Source organism: Oryctolagus cuniculus, chromosome 3, assembly GCF_051225735.1.
Source record: "Oryctolagus cuniculus isolate XC-2025 breed Fujian yellow rabbit chromosome 3, ASM5122573v1, whole genome shotgun sequence".
In the NCBI taxonomy this organism is placed as follows: Eukaryota; Metazoa; Chordata; class Mammalia; order Lagomorpha; family Leporidae; genus Oryctolagus; species Oryctolagus cuniculus.
This window is the reverse complement of record NC_142869.1, coordinates 562,350-577,426: the sequence shown is the minus strand read 5'-3', so window position 1 is coordinate 577,426 and position 15,077 is coordinate 562,350. Positions and strand designations below refer to the sequence as shown.

General features: G+C 52.7%; 1 protein-coding gene across 9 annotated transcripts in view; it reads right to left on the bottom strand.

The window, feature by feature from the left end:
• HDLBP (high density lipoprotein binding protein) overlaps positions 1-15,077 on the bottom strand; it is a 75,094-nt gene that overhangs the window by 32,711 nt on the left and 27,306 nt on the right. Inside the window, exon 1 of one of the 9 annotated variants that reach the window (XM_017339708.4) lies at positions 2,405-2,465. The exons of 6 other annotated variants lie outside the window; for them this stretch is intronic. The gene's annotated coding sequence lies outside the window, so the exon portion shown is untranslated. Of the gene's footprint in view, positions 1-1,274; positions 2,227-2,404; positions 2,466-15,077 lie in introns of those variants that run through there. 2 more of the 9 variants (XM_008252173.4, XM_008252174.4) reach the window with 2 other exon arrangements.

The following is a 15,077-nucleotide window of genomic DNA, read 5'->3' as shown; positions in this document are numbered from 1 at the left end:
TCACTTCCTGCTCATTATCCTGGAGAAGTCCTTCAGTCCCTTCTAATCCACCAGGGATTTGGAAACCAGGTCAAAAACTAGTGAGTTTGGGGCTGGCGTTGCGGTGCCAGCACCGTATCAGAACCACAATTCTAGCCCCAGCTGCTCTACTTCTCATCCAGCTCCCTACTAATGTGCCTGTGAAAACAGTGGGGGATGGCTTAAGACCTTGGGCCCCTGCCACCGATGTGGGACACCTGGATGGAGTTTCAGGCTCCTGGCTTTGGCCTGGCCCGGCCTGGTTGTTGCAGCCTTTGGGGAGTGAACCAGAGGACAGGAGCGCGCTCTTGATCTCTCTGCCCTTCAGATAAGTAAGGAAATTTTAAGAAACCGTGGGATTGAAAGGAACCTTCAGAGGCTGTCTACGGAGGACCAAGAGCCACTCTGTGAAGCAGAAGGGTGTGGGTCACCCAGACAGGTAGGACCGACACGGCAGGCCAACTGTGCCCCTAAACCAGAGAAAAGTGGATGTCGTGACAGTGGGCCACCCCACCCAAGCAGGGTGATGTGCCCAGGAGCTGGGAGGCAGGCTGTGGCATCCACAGACCCTGGACTACAAGGGCCTCTCCCTTGCACAGTTTGTGGGCTGGCAGCACTCCAGGATTTCAGCCTTGGCAGGCGTTTTTTAAAAGCTCCAGTCTGGTGGGGAACCACTACTCAGCCAGAGGCCAGAACTACTGCGCGGCCCCAGCTGTGCCCTGAGGCCGGAGGGAAGGGGGGACCCAGGACTAGGAATATTTATTTACTGTCCTCACCAACAAGTTCTAATCTGCAAACTGCAGAGCAAGGCTAGGAGGGAAGCCCAGCTCTGCGCGACCAATGTCGTGGCAGCCGGTGCACAGCCAGTCTGGGAGCAGGATGGGGCCTCCTGCACCTACCCACCCCTCAGGAGCCGCCAGGCTGACGCCTTTCTTGTCTGAATGTCACTTCCCAAAATCAGGACTTGCACACCCCCAAGAGTGGCCTCAACCACACCCCCGGCCTGCCCCTGAGCTCTGGCTGGCCAGTCCCCCTGCACCCCAGGACGGGTGCGTGTGCTCTCACCTCTGAGGGCTGGCACACCTCCGGAACCACTGCCCCAGCATGCCACATTGCTCGGGACCCCATCCCCCAGAACTCAAAGCACATTCCTTATAGCGCGCAAGGAGCCACCACAAGTAAACCTGGGGTTCTGGGACGGGAGCCCCCAGTCCTCTCCTCCTGACAACTCAATACCCCAGCTTTAGAGAACCCACCTTGGCTGAGATGCTACAAGACGCGGGTCTTGGCCCTCTTCCGAGTCCCCACCTCGGAGCTCCCGGGGGGCCTGGGGCGCCAGGCCCGGCTCCCGAAGCGCGGTTGGGACCCGGCTCTCAGGATCACGCCGGTCCAGTCCTCGGCACCAGCGGGGACAGTGCACGGCCGTCCAGAGCCGGCCTCAAGGCAGGGCAAAACCCGCGACTCCCAGGCCCCTCCGGCCGCGGACAGTCTCCCGCCCCGCGAGCCCGGCTGGGCGGTGCACCCTCCGTCCACGCACCCAACCGCAACCAGCGCCCCGCGTCGCCGGAGCCTCGCCGCGCCGGGGCCGGACGCAGGGCCCGCCACAGACCCCACTCCGCCTCGCTCCGTGCTCACGGGAGCCTCGCAGAGAACTTTCCTCCGCAACTTCCGAGACCCCCGACCCACCTCGGAAGGCGGGGCAGCGGCGGCGGCGGGCGTCCCCGCGGCCAGGCCGGCGCAGGAACTTCGCAGGCGCCACCTCAGCAGCCCGGCGCCGCGGGCGGGGACGCGCTTAAAGGGACCGCAGCGCCGCCTCCAGACGCGGTATTTTTCCGTAGAGCCGTGGCCTCCGCGCCCCTGGGGCCCGTCCAAGTGGCCCTCGGGCCGGCCGGCCCCCCACCACTTCGCGGGACGAAGGGGCAGGGGGCGCTGCAGCCCGGCCCCGCACGCCTGCCGCCCGCAGGAGACCCCGGCCGGGGCACCGCCGGCCCCGCCAGCGGGCGCGGGCGGGGGAGGGGCGTCCGGGGCGGAGGGGGAGGGGAGGAGGCCTCGCCAACGTCACCGACCTGGGCCCAGGTCGGCCGCCCCTCCCCCGTGCGGCCGCGGCCCGGGTCGCCGCGTGGAGCCCGCAGGCGCGGGAGGACGGCGCGGGCTCGGGAAAGTTTGCGGGCCGGCGGCCCCTCGCGACGTTGACACGTAGCCGGCCGCGGCCGCCGCGCCGGGACAGGGGGCGCCCGAGCGCCGCCCTGAGTGCGGACCAGCCGCGCCGGCCCCGCCGCCTCCACGTTGGCAGCCCCGAGCCCTGGCCTGGCCTGGCCTGGCCGGCCCGACCCGGCCCGACCCGGCCCGGCCCGACCCGCCAGCCCCGCCAGCCCCGCCAGCTCACCGTGTCCGCCTGTCTGTCCGTCCGCTCGCTCGCTCGCCCGCCGCGCGGGAGAAGCCGGGACGCGGGCGGCGGCGCCGGGCGCTGCTATATGGGGCGGCGGCTCCAATCCCGCCGGGACACGTCAGCCGCCCCGCCCCGCGCCCCGGCGCCCCCGGAGTCCTGCCCCGCTCGCAAAGTTGTGCGGCCTGGCCGGCGGGGCGTCGGGACCTCGGGCGGCCGCGCCTCCGGTGGGCGCGCACCTCGGGCCTCGAAGTTTGCAGCCCCGGCCCGCAGTCCCCGCTTCCCGCGCCGCCCCGCTACCCCCTCGGCTCGCCCGCACCCCTCCGAAGGGCAAACTGCTGGGCGAGAGGGGCTGCCTCCCCCCGCCCCCAACCACCGGCGCGAGCGCCCGCGGCCCCGCACCGCGGCGTCCACTGTTAGGGTGCAGGGCCAGGGAAGCGATGTGCACAGAGCCGGCGACCCCTGTGATGAAGTGGCCCAGAGGAGGCTCCAGTACGGCAGCCTGCTGCGGACACCTGGGGACGGGACCAGGCCTCAGGAAACCATTCCAGGAGCCGGGAGGGCGGGAGGGGGCAGAGCCAGCGCAGTCTGCAGCCGTGACATGGGGCTGGGGGGCACCTGGCTAGCACAAGGCACAACCAGGTGTGTGTTCTGGTGGAACACTGACGTATATGAAGAGTGGACACGACACAGTTATTCTGTCTGAAGATGCCAAAGGCTCACCTTATGGTGGGCAGCAGTGGACAAAGGAAGTGGTCAGGGAGGTATCTCTTTGGAAGGTAGCACCGAGAAGCCCCTTGCTGCCCATAAAAGAATGGCCAGAGGTACTGGGCCTGAGTGAGCAAGAGGAGGAGGCTTAAGGAGACAGACACAGAGAATCAGGAGTTGGAAGCTGCCTGGAGGGGCAGGTGGAGGTGAGGGCAGAGCAGAAGGCTGCCAGCAGCCTGGCGCCTCCTGATACCACCTGGGGGCAGAAGCCACTGCAGGCAGGGGACACCGCTGCTGTCGCGGGGAGTGGGAGGACCGGGCAGTGCTCAGTCCAGTCGGGAGCCGCTCCAGCACCCTCCGAGCTGTTTTTCTGTGGTGAGGAGGTAGTGTCATTGCTTTTTAGGGCTCGGCAAGGCAGAGAGGGAGATGAGGCGGCAGGCACCACCAGGTCCACAGTCAAGGACCCTCCCTAAGGCTATGAAGTGCTGGGGTTGCAGGAGACAGAGTAGGTTAAAAAACCAGTTAACAAAAGATACTATGAAATTAAGTGCTGAATTTGTATACAAAACATCCCAGCATGCATTTCTTCTAAGCAAGCATTAGCATGGAGACTAGCTGAAATGTGAACCATAGCAGGCTAAGTCACCAGATGTACCGGTTTGAGTCCTGGCTGCTCCACTTCTGATCCAGCTCCCTGCTGGCCTGGGAAAGCAGTGGAAGATGGCCTTAGTCCTTGGTCCCTGCACTCACATGGGAAACCTGGCTTCAGCCTGGCCCAGCCCTGGCCATTGCAGCCATTTGGGGAGTGAACCAGGGGATGGGCACTCGCCTGTCTTTCCTCCTCTCTAACTCTGCCTTTCAAATAAATCAATTTTTAAAAAAGTGTGAGCTCTATGGCTATTCCACTCTGTGACATTTCAGTCTATTAGTAAGCTTTGGGCCTGCTCCAGGTAAAATGCTGGAACAGATATGCCCTCCCCCCACCCCGAAGGGATGATGTTCAAGGACCACACCCTCAACAGAAGGTATACCAGGAGCAGGGGCTAACACGCCTTCCTCCCTGTCACCAGCTCATCGCTGACAATTAAAACACAGGCAGCAACGTACATACACTGCATTTTTTTTTTAATTTTCAAGAATACTTGCCTCCGTATCTTTTTTTTTCTTTGAATGGCAGAGAGAGAGAGAGGGAGGGAGGGAGGGAGGGACCTTTCATCTGCTGGCTCACTTCTCAAATGCCTGCAACAGCTGCTGCGGGGAGCCAGGAACTCAATCCTGGTCTCTATGCAGGTGGCAGGGACCCACCCCCTCAGCCATCACCTGCCCCCAGGGTGGGCATGAGCAGGAAGCTGGGAGGGGAAGTCAGGACTTGAACCTGGGTGTTCTGACATAGGACACAGTCCCAAGTAATGCTAACAGTGTGACCAATGTCCATCCCATGCATTATCTTTCAATTCCCTTTTCCCACAGGGATTAATTTTAGTTCTTGTTGAGAAAAAGTGATAAAAAAGTTAAAGTAATCTAGGAAAGAACATTTTCAACTTTCAAACTAAAGTCCCATGGAGTTAATGGCAATGGTTTAAATCTTGGATGAAGCGTTATTCATTATAATACACATTGTTATTTATGGATGACATTATATTGTATTACCTTTTTTTTTTTTTTTTTTTTTGGACAGGCAGAGTGGACAGAGAGAGACAGAGAGAAAGGTCTTCCTTTGCCGTTGGTTCACCCTCCAATGGCCGCCGCAGCTGGTGCGCTGCGGCCGGCGCACCACGCTGATCCGATGGCAGGAGCCAGGTGCTTCTCCTGGTCTCCCATGGGGTGAAGGGCCCAAGTACTTGGGCCATCCTCCACTGCACTTCCTGGCCACAGCAGAGAGCTGGCCTGGAAGAGGGGCAACCGGGACAGAATCCGGCGCCCCGACCGCGACTAGAACCCGGTGTGCTGGTGCTGCAAAGCTGAGGATTAGCCTGTTGAGCCACGGCGCCGGCCGTATTACTGATTATTAAAGAGAGGAAACAAGGAAACAGAAGAGGAGGCAAGAGAAGTAAAGGAGAAACAATAAGAAAGCAAGGTGGATAAAACACAAGACACTGTAAAGAAATGAATTCCAAGTGTAAATGGACTACTGGACAGAAGCTATTTCAGTCCTAAACCAGAAGGACATCAAGGTTGGAGCAAAAGGACGGAGTACCTGAGCAAACTCTCAGTCAAACTGGACAGACCCTCTTTTCTCTCCAGCCAACTCAGAGTAACACCTACAGAACAGGGAGTGACTGCTGGAGGCTGCGACACCCCCGGCTGGAGTTTTGGGCTCCTGGCTTCAGTCTGGCCTTGCCCCAGCATTTGGGGAATGAACCAGCAGATGGAAGATCTCTGTCACTTTACTTTCAAATAAATAAAAATGAATACACATTTAAAAACATACATCATTTCCTGAACATAACTCAGTCAGAAGTCCACTTAAGTTGCTGTTTGGGATGCCCACAGCACGTATCAAGTCCCACCTCCACACCCAGTCCCAGCCTCCTGCTACTGCACATCTGGGGAGGCAGAAGGTAATGGCTCCCACCTACGTGGGAGACCTGGACTGAATTCCAGGCTCATGGTTTTGGCCTGGCCTGGAACCCATGTTTCAGGTATTTGCGGAGTGAACCAGTGGACAGGAAATGGCTCTGTTTCTCAGTATCTCTCATTGTCTCTCTGCCTTTCAAATAAATTAAATGAGTATATAAACACTCAGGGGTTGGTGTTGTGATGCAGTGGACTAAGCTGCTGCGCTGGGTGCCCATCTCCTGTGCGGGAGTGTGATTCAAGTCCCAGCCACTCTTTCTGATCCAGCTCCTATTAAGGTTCCTGGGAGGCAGCAGATGATAGCCCAAGCACAGGGGTTCCTGCTACCCACGTGGAATTCCTGGTTCCTGATTTCTGCCTAGCTTAGTCCTGGATCTCGCAGGCATTTGAAAAGTGAGCAAGGAGATGGAATATCTCTCTTTTTCTCTCTCCCTCTCAATCTGCCTTTCAAAAAAATAAATCTTGATATAAATTTTTTAAAAAGAAGTCACCTTAAATCTTCAAATATCTGGAAATTAAAAAAAAATTAATTAATTTATTTATTTACTTGAAAGGCAGAGCTTTCTGTAGGGGGAGGAGGGGAGGTAGGTCTTCTATCAGCTGGCTCACTCCCCAGATGGTTACAATGGCCAGAGCTGTGCAGATCTGAAGCCAGGAGCTTCTTCCAGGTCTCCTACATGGGTGCAGGGAACCAGCACTGGACCATCTTCCAATGCTTTCCCAGGCCAAAGCAGAGAGCTGGATTGGAAGAGGAGCAGCCGGGACTCAAACTGGTGCCCAGGAGGGATGCCCAGTACTGCCAGCCCCAAAATATCTGGAAATTTTACAACTTATTCCTAAACACTCACGGGACACAGAAGAAACTTAAAAGTATTTGGGATTGAGTAACAAGGAGTTATATACCCAAGCCTGTGCAATGGGGCAGAGTGCTGCTGGAGGCATCCCATCAGGCAAGGAAAACAAGGTGAAAGTTCGTAAAGCTAATCATTCAGGCCTGAAATTAGAAAAACAGAATAAACCTAAAAAAGAAATAAAAAGTCACACAGAACAAAGGATGAATAAAACCTATAGCCAAGACTTTAGAAAGACTAGTTACATCCCTGGCAAAATGATCAATGAAAAAAATAGAAGCAGTATAAATAAGCAATATTAAAAACTGAAAGGAAGAAAAAAATACAGCTATAATAGAGTTTGAAAAACCACACAAGGAATCTACTTTTTAAAAAAAGTTAAAACTTTTGAAAACAAACAAAATGGGCAATTTGTAGAAAAATAAGTTCTGCAAATGAAAGTCTGGATAATCAACCATCACAACAGAGGCAGCCCAGGGCGGGCGTGCACACTGACAACCAGCATCACACTGCCGGGCTCGGAGGGGTCCCAGCTCCCTCCAGGTACTTGGGTCCCTGCCACCGAAGTGGGAAACCCGGTGTGAGTTCTGCGCTCCCGGCTTCAACCTAGCCCAGTCCTGGCTGCTGTGGGCATCTGGGATGTGAACCAGAGGACTGGAGATATTTTTCTGTCTCTCTCTGCCCGACAAATAAACTTACGCTTTTGTCGGGAAGCCCTGTGAGGCTGTCTCCAGCACAGGAAGAGAGGTACTGCGATGCATCCCAGACAAGACCAACAGGAGAAAGGAACGTCTGAAAGCAAAAGCCTAAAGAAATCCAACAAACTAATCCAGAAATATAAAGACAAGTAATAACAAAGCCAAGTTTATTCCAGTGATGTGAGGGGATACAGTATTAGTAAAATGATTAAAGTAACTCAGCATGTTATTAGCACCAGGGGCAAACCTGATGTGACTATCCAAAAGGTTCTAATTAACCCACTGTTGACAACACAGGAATACTAGGACAGCGCCCTAGTGAGATGGTGGTGTCCCCAACACAAGCGCTCACGTGAACACCATGCAGGGCCCTGTGCACTGTGCCTCTGAGTCCTGTACTGCAGATATCACCAGGCGTATAAAAGCAAGAAGAATGACTCAAAGTGAACCACAACTGCAGTGTGCAGAGACACAACTGCAGGCTGAAAGCCACCCACTTCGCTGTAATAATAAAAAAATGCCATCCCACAATGCCAGCAACTTACACATAAACCTAAAGATGAATGTGACTTATGCAATGTCCATCTACAGGAAGGCTTCATAAAGGCAGCAATTATCGGGGCTGGCACTATGGCACAGCAGGTTAATCCCCCACGGGTGCCAGTTCAAGCCCCAGATGCTCCACTTCTGATCTAGCTCCCTGCTAATGTGCCTGGGAAAGCCATGGGAGGCGGCCCAAGTACTTGGTTCCCTGTACCCACATGGGAGACTGAGATGGAATTCTGGGTTCCTGGCTTTGTCTTGGCCCAGCTCTGGTCTTTGCACTATTCAGGGAGTGAATGTGCAGATGGAAGATCTCTGTCTCTCCTTCTTTTGTCACTTTCCCTTTCACATAAATAAAACCTCTTCAAAAATAAATTAAATGCAAATACTATTGAAACCCCAATAGGTATCTGTGTGTCTATGGGATTTTCCAACAAAAAATTTTATACAAGCTTTATTTCATAGTGTTCCTTTACACACGCTTTATAATACCATATTATAAAACAATATTTCTGGCTGGCACCGCAGCTCACTTGGCTAATCCTCTGCCTGCGGCGCTGGCACCCTGGGTTCTAGTCCCGGTTGGGGCACCAGATTCTGTCCCAGTTGCTCCTCTTCCAGTCCAGCTCTCTGCTGTGGCCCAGGAAGGCAGTGGAGGATGGCCCAAGTGCTTGGGCCCTGCACCCGCATGGGAGACCAGAAGGAAGCACCTAGCTCCTGGCTTCGTAGTGGCCATTTGGGGGGGGTGAACCAATGGAAGGAAGACCTTTCTCTCTCTCTTACTGTTTAACTCTGCCTGTCAAAAAACAAAACAGTATTTCTACAACTTTTAGAATGTTTCATATACAATTATAACTTACAATAAAATTATTACTGAAAATTCAGGACAAAGGACAGCCAATCCAACTCTGAGGAAGACAGAGTAGGGAGGGAAAAGATTTTAGGGCTGCCGGCACTCTGGCAGTGTGGTACAATGTGGGAGCAGGTGCTGAGGGCAGGCAAGAAAGGAGGAGCCCTGCTATGCCTGGATAGCACCCCATTAGGTGTGGCCCGGAGGGCAGCTGTCGGGGTGGACTCTGTGGCAGGTGGCCCTGGGCAAACAGGTTGCCTCTGGGAGAAAATCTGGATTCTTACTTGACACAACTCACAGGCGCTGTGAGGTCGAGCCGCACCCCGTGACAGAACAGTGCCCCTTGTGATGGCTAGGAGGGCAGCCCAGAAATATCCATCCCAGCAACAACGCCAAAAATTAACTGCCAGTGGGTGGACAGACGGCTATGAGGCGTCTACTTCCTGCTACCTGAGTGAGCAGGAGGAGCAGTGGGCCTGGACTTTCCCTCACTGAGCATGGTGGTCACATCAGGACAAGGAACCATTCCCCAGCTCCTGGTAGCTGCCCAATGTGGGTCATGTGTTGCTACTGCATAAACCCCTTGTCTGACTGAGCTCACTTACATGTGGCCTTTATAAAACTGTTTATACATATCAAAACTACCTTCCTTTCTTTGGCTCAGATGTAGCAATTATTACCAAAGGTACATTCTTTTCTTTTTTTTTCTTTTTTTGACAGGCAGAGTGGACAGTGAGAGAGAGAGAGACAGAGAGAAAGGTCTTCCTTTGGCCGTTGGTTCACCCTCCAATGGCCGCCACGGCCGGCGCGCTGCGGCCGGTGCACCGCGCTGATCCGATGGCAGGAGCCAGGTACTTATCCTGGTCTCCCATGGGGTGCAGGGCCCAAGGACTTGGGCCATCCTCCACTGCACTCCCTGGCCACAGCAGAGAGCTGGCCTGGAAGAGGGGCAACCGGGACAGAATCTGGCGCCCCGACCGCGACTAGAACCCGGTGTGCCGGCACCGCAAGGCGGAGGATTAGCCTAGTGAGCTGCAGCGCCGGCCTACCAAAGGTACATTCAACTTGGCTGTAGCCCCTGCTTCCTGCACCGGCCTCGTTCTCTATCGATTTCACTTCTGTTCAGCAAGTGACAAAGTGGTAATTTAGTGCTTTCTTCTTTTTTTTTTTTTTTTTTTTTTTTTTTTTATTTTTGACAGGCAGAGTGGACAGTGAGAGAGAGAGACAGAGAGAGAAAGGTCTTCCATTGCCGTTGGTTCACCCTCCAATGGCCGCCGCTGCAGCCGGCGCACCGCGCTGATCCGATGGCAGGAGCCAGGATCCAGGTGCTTTTTCCTGGTCTCCCATGGGGTGCAGGGCCCAAGCACCTGGGCCATCCTCCACTGCACTCCCTGGCCATAGCAGAGAGCTGGCCTGGAAGAGGGGTAACCGGGACAGAATCCGGCGCCCCGACCGGGACTAGAACCCGGTGTGCCGGCGCCGCAAGGTGGAGGATTAGCCTGTTGAGCCACGGCGCCGGCTCAATTTAGTGCTTTCTTCAATGACAGTGCTATTCTGGCTTATTTCTTAGATCAGGATTTCTGGGTATGTTCTGTCTGTAGGCACCCACAAGAACAGACACGACTCGGGCTGCCCTGGCAAGGTGCTTACACTCTCAAAGTTTACATCTCCCATCTGTAAACTTATGGGGCCTGTTCTGTAAGTTGTCACAAGATCGAGGGTGATGACACCTACGAACCTGCTCCCCGTCTGGGGATGCCCAACACTTTCAATGTTGTTACTCCACTGTGCTAATTTTACAAATACTGAAATAATCAGCACATAGTTACACAGCTGAGTAAATATTTACATACAGCCTAATTCAAGAACATGGGTCAGATAAACACACATAACTTTCTTTTAAAAAAAGAGGATGGGATGAATGTTAGATTCTAAAGAGGAAGTTCAAGGAGTTCCATACAGGGCTAGCACTGTGGCGTAGTAGCTTAAGCCTCTGCCTGCAACACTGGCATCCCATAAGGGCGCAGGTTCATGTCCCAGCTGCTCTTTTCCGATCCAGCTCTCTGCTAATGTGCCTGGGAAAACAGTGGAAGACGGTCAAGTGCTTGGGCCTCTGCACCCATGTGGGAGACCCGGAAGAAGATCCTGGCCTTAGATCAGCTCAGCTCAGGAGTTTGTGACCATTTGGGGAGTGAACCTGCAGATGGAAGACCTCTCTCTCTCTCTCTGCAACTCAGCCTCTCAAATAAATAAATACATGTTAAAAAAAAAAAAAAAAAAAAAAGGAGTTCCATAGAAACAAAACAGACTACTCTTCAGAGCTGGACATTATGAACTAGACATGTGGCTACTGGCAACAAGATGTGCTGGTCCCAATGGGTATGCACGGTCTGTCTAAACACAGTCAGCATGCTGAAGACTCCAAAACACAGTATTAATACTGTTTACATATCAAATGATAGTATTTGACAAATTGAGTGAAACATTAAAATAATCTCACTTTTCTCTTTTTATATTTTAAAGTGCACACTAGAATAACTTAAATCACACATGTGGCTTGCGTTTTACTGAACAGCAATATCATCTATAGTGATTCCATTTTCAAACCAAAGCTGAAACCCAACCTGACAAAGGATGTCTTTTCCTTATATAACAGTATTAAAGGGGAAAAAACTGAACTTATTTATGACAATTATTTTGTTTATAATGAATACATTTGTATTAGAGGAAAAAATACAAATTGGGCGTTCATCGCAGTCATGAAACTTCTCCAGCACAGACCTGGAAGGGGGGGAGGTGCGGGGCTGGTTTGCACCCTTCTTTCTATGCACTCTGACAACTCATTATTTTTTAAAGTCAAAAGATACAAATCGATCTTCCACAGATGTGCAGGAATCGTTTATTTAACAAAGAGAGATAGAAGGAGAATCTTCTACCCAGTGGTTCATTCCCCAAATGTCTGCAATGGCCAAAGCCAGGAGCTTCAGCTAGGTCTCCTATATGGGTGGCAGGGGCCCTTATTACCTGGGCCTTCTTCCGCTGCCTTCCCTGGCACATCAGCAGGGAACTGGACTTAAAGTGGAATGGCTGGGACTCAAAGCGGCACTCACATGGGATGCCAGCACTGTAGGGCAAAGGCACAAACCACGGTACCCCAACATGGGGCCCCCTACTGTGGCATTTTTGTAGTATCAAAAATATTAGAAATTTGAATTATTTCTATCAGTATGGGACTGAGTAAACAAACAGTGCAGCATTGAGGGTCATAACATCCACTGGGCAACATCCCCCCAAACCACGATGCATCATGGTCTTCTGTGCCCTGAAATCCAACTCCCTCAGTGGGGCTGCATGCACTGGTTAGGGGAGGGGGGGTGCGTGCTGGGGCGTAATGGGTAAAGCCACCGCCTGCAGTGCCAGCATCCCATATGGGCACCAGTTCAAGTCCCAGCTCTACTTCCAATCCCGCTCTCTGCTATGGCCTGGGAAAGCAGTGGAAGATGGCCCAAGTCCTTGGGCCCCTGCACCTGCATGGGAAACTCAGAAGAAGCCCTTGGCTCCTTGCTTCGGATCAGTGCAGCTCTGGCCGTTGCAGCCAATTGGGAAGTGAACCAATGGATGGAAGTCCTCTCTCCCTCTCTGTCTCTCCTTCTCTCTGTGTAACTGTGACTTTCAAATAAATAAATAAATCTTAAAAAAAAAAATAGATCTGGTTGGGCTTGTTCTTAAAAATGCCAGTTTTTGTTTTCTTTATTTTTGAAAGGGGGAGGAAGGGAGAGAGCAAGTGGGCAAATACCTTACATCCACTGGTTCATTCCCCCTGTGGCTGCAGCAGCCAGGAGCTCCATGCTGGTCTCCCACACAGGAGTCAGGAGCCCAGGTACTTACCAGGCTATCTCCCACTGCCTTCCCAGGTTCATCAGCAGAAAGCTGGACTGAAAGCAGAGGAGCTGGGACTCAAACCAGCACTGTGACATGGAATGCTGGCATCACAAGCATGGTGCCATGATGCTGGCCCCCAAAAGCCTAGTTCTGGGGCAAGTATGTGGCACAGCCAGTAAGATGCAGCCCGGGACACCCACATCCCACCTGGAAGTCGAGGTCTGAGTAGAGGCTCAGCTTCCTGCTAGTGCGCATTCCTGGAAGCAGCACAGATGGCTCCAGCTGTCTGGTCCCCATTACCCACGTGGGAGACCTGGATTCGAGTTCCTAGCTCCTGAAGGCACTCGGAGAGTGAAACTTTAGATGGGATCTCTCTGATAAACACATTAATTAATTAAAATTTTTAAAATTCCAGTTGTATTTGCAGATGTACCACATTTAAAAATAATACAGGGCTGGAGCAGTGTTGTGGTATAGCAGGGTAAGCCGCTGCTTGGGATGCCTGTATCCCAGTATCAGAGTGCTGTTCTCGTCCAGTGACTCCACTTTGCTACTGTGCCTGGGAGACAAGCAATGACAGCTCAAGTGCTTGAGTCCTGGCCACCCCTGTGGGGGACCTGGAGGGAGCTCCTGGTTCCTGGCTTCAGCCTGGCCCAGCCCTGGCTGTTGTAGCTATTTGGCGCACAAACCAGCAGACAGAAGGTATCTCTTTTTCTCTGTCATTCTGTCTTTCAAATAAACAAACAACATTTAAAAAAGATTTACAGGGCTGGCGCCGTGGCGCAGTAGGTTAATCCTCTGCCTGTGGCGCCAGCATCCTACGTCAATGCCAGTTCTAGTCCCGGCTGCTCTTCTTCCAATCCAGCTCTCTGCTGTGGCTTAGGAAAGCAGTAGAAGATGGCCCAAATGCTTGGGCCCCTGCACCCACATGGGAGACCAGGAAGAAGCTCCTGGCTCCTGGCTCCTGGCTCTGGATCAGCGCAGCTCCAGCCATTGCAGCCATTTGGGAAGCGAACCAATGGAAGGAAGACCATTCTCACTGTCTCTCTCTCTCACTGTCTGTAACTCTACCTCTCAAATAAATAAATAGAAACTTGAAAAAAAAATTTACTTTATTTATTTAAAAGTTACAGAGAGAGGCAGAGACAGAGAGAGAAGTCTTCCATTCACAGAGTCATGCCCCCAAATGGCTGCCAATGGCCAGAGCTGAGCCAATCCAAAGCCAAGAGGGTCTTCCAGGTCCCCGACATGGGTACAGAGGTCCAAGGACTTGAGCCATCATCTGCTGCTTTCCCAGGTGCATTAGTAGGGAGCTGGATAGGAAATGGAGCAGCTGGGACTCGAACTGGTGCCCATATGGGTTGCCAGCACTATAGGTGGGAACTTTAACCCCATTGCGCCACAGTGCTGGTCCCAACAAACAAATATCCTTTAAATGTTTGGTATGGCGGTTAAGATCCCACTGCAACTGCTTGGGTTGACATTCTGGCTCCACTTGATCCCAGGTTCCTGATAGTGCACACTGTGGGAGGCAGGTGGTGGCATGGGTACTTGGGTCCCCGTCACCATTGCTGGAGACACAGATTGCATTCCAGGCTCCTGAATTTGGTGTGGCCCAGATATGGCTGTTGCGTTGTGCACATTGGCAAGTGAACCAGTAGATGGGAGATCTGTCTCTTAGTCTAAGTAAAATGAAAACATGTAAAATTTATCAAGTACAAGATAGTAAAAGTGCAGAGAAATTTTTCCATGAATATTATATTTATCACACTGAAATATTCTAGGACAAAGTGCTTTAAAAAATTATGCCGGCGGGGGGGGGGGCGCTGTGGTGGAGCGGGTTAAAGCCCTAGGCCTGAAGCGCCAGCATCCCATATGGGTGCTGGTTCTAGTCCCGGCTGCTCCTCTTCCGATCCAGCTCTCTGCTATGGCCTGGGAAAGATGGCCCAAGTCTTTGGGCCCCTAAACCCACATGGGAGACCTGAAGGAGGCTCCTGGCTTCGGATTGGCGCAGCTCTGACCGTTGCAGCCATCTGGGGAGTGAACGAGAGGATGGAAAACCTCTCTCTGTCTCTACCTCTCTCTGTAACTCTCTCAAATAAATAAAATAAATCTTTAAAAAACAAATTATGCTGGGGAGCCAATGTTGTGGTCTAGCAGGTTAAGCCGTTGCCTGAGGTACCATTATTCCATTTGTGCGCTGGTTTAAGTACTGGCTGCTCCATTTCTGATCCAGCTCCCTGCTAATCCACCTGGGAAAGCAGTGGAGGATGGCTCATGCCACTCATTTGGGAAGCATGGATGGAGTTCCAGGCTCTTGGCTTTGGCTTGGCCCAATTCTGGCCATTATGACAACTTGAGGAGTGCTCTGGCAGATGGAAGATCCCCCCCACCACAACTCCGTTAACTCTGCCTTTCAAATAGAATAAATCTTAAATAAATCGATAAGCCAGTTAGAGGAGAAACTCTTAAAAATCTCAGTCCCACATAGTAACAGCTTTACAAATCTCTTAATACCTGCTCCACTGAAAAGAAATTAATGTTGAAAACCTAAGATGACAGAG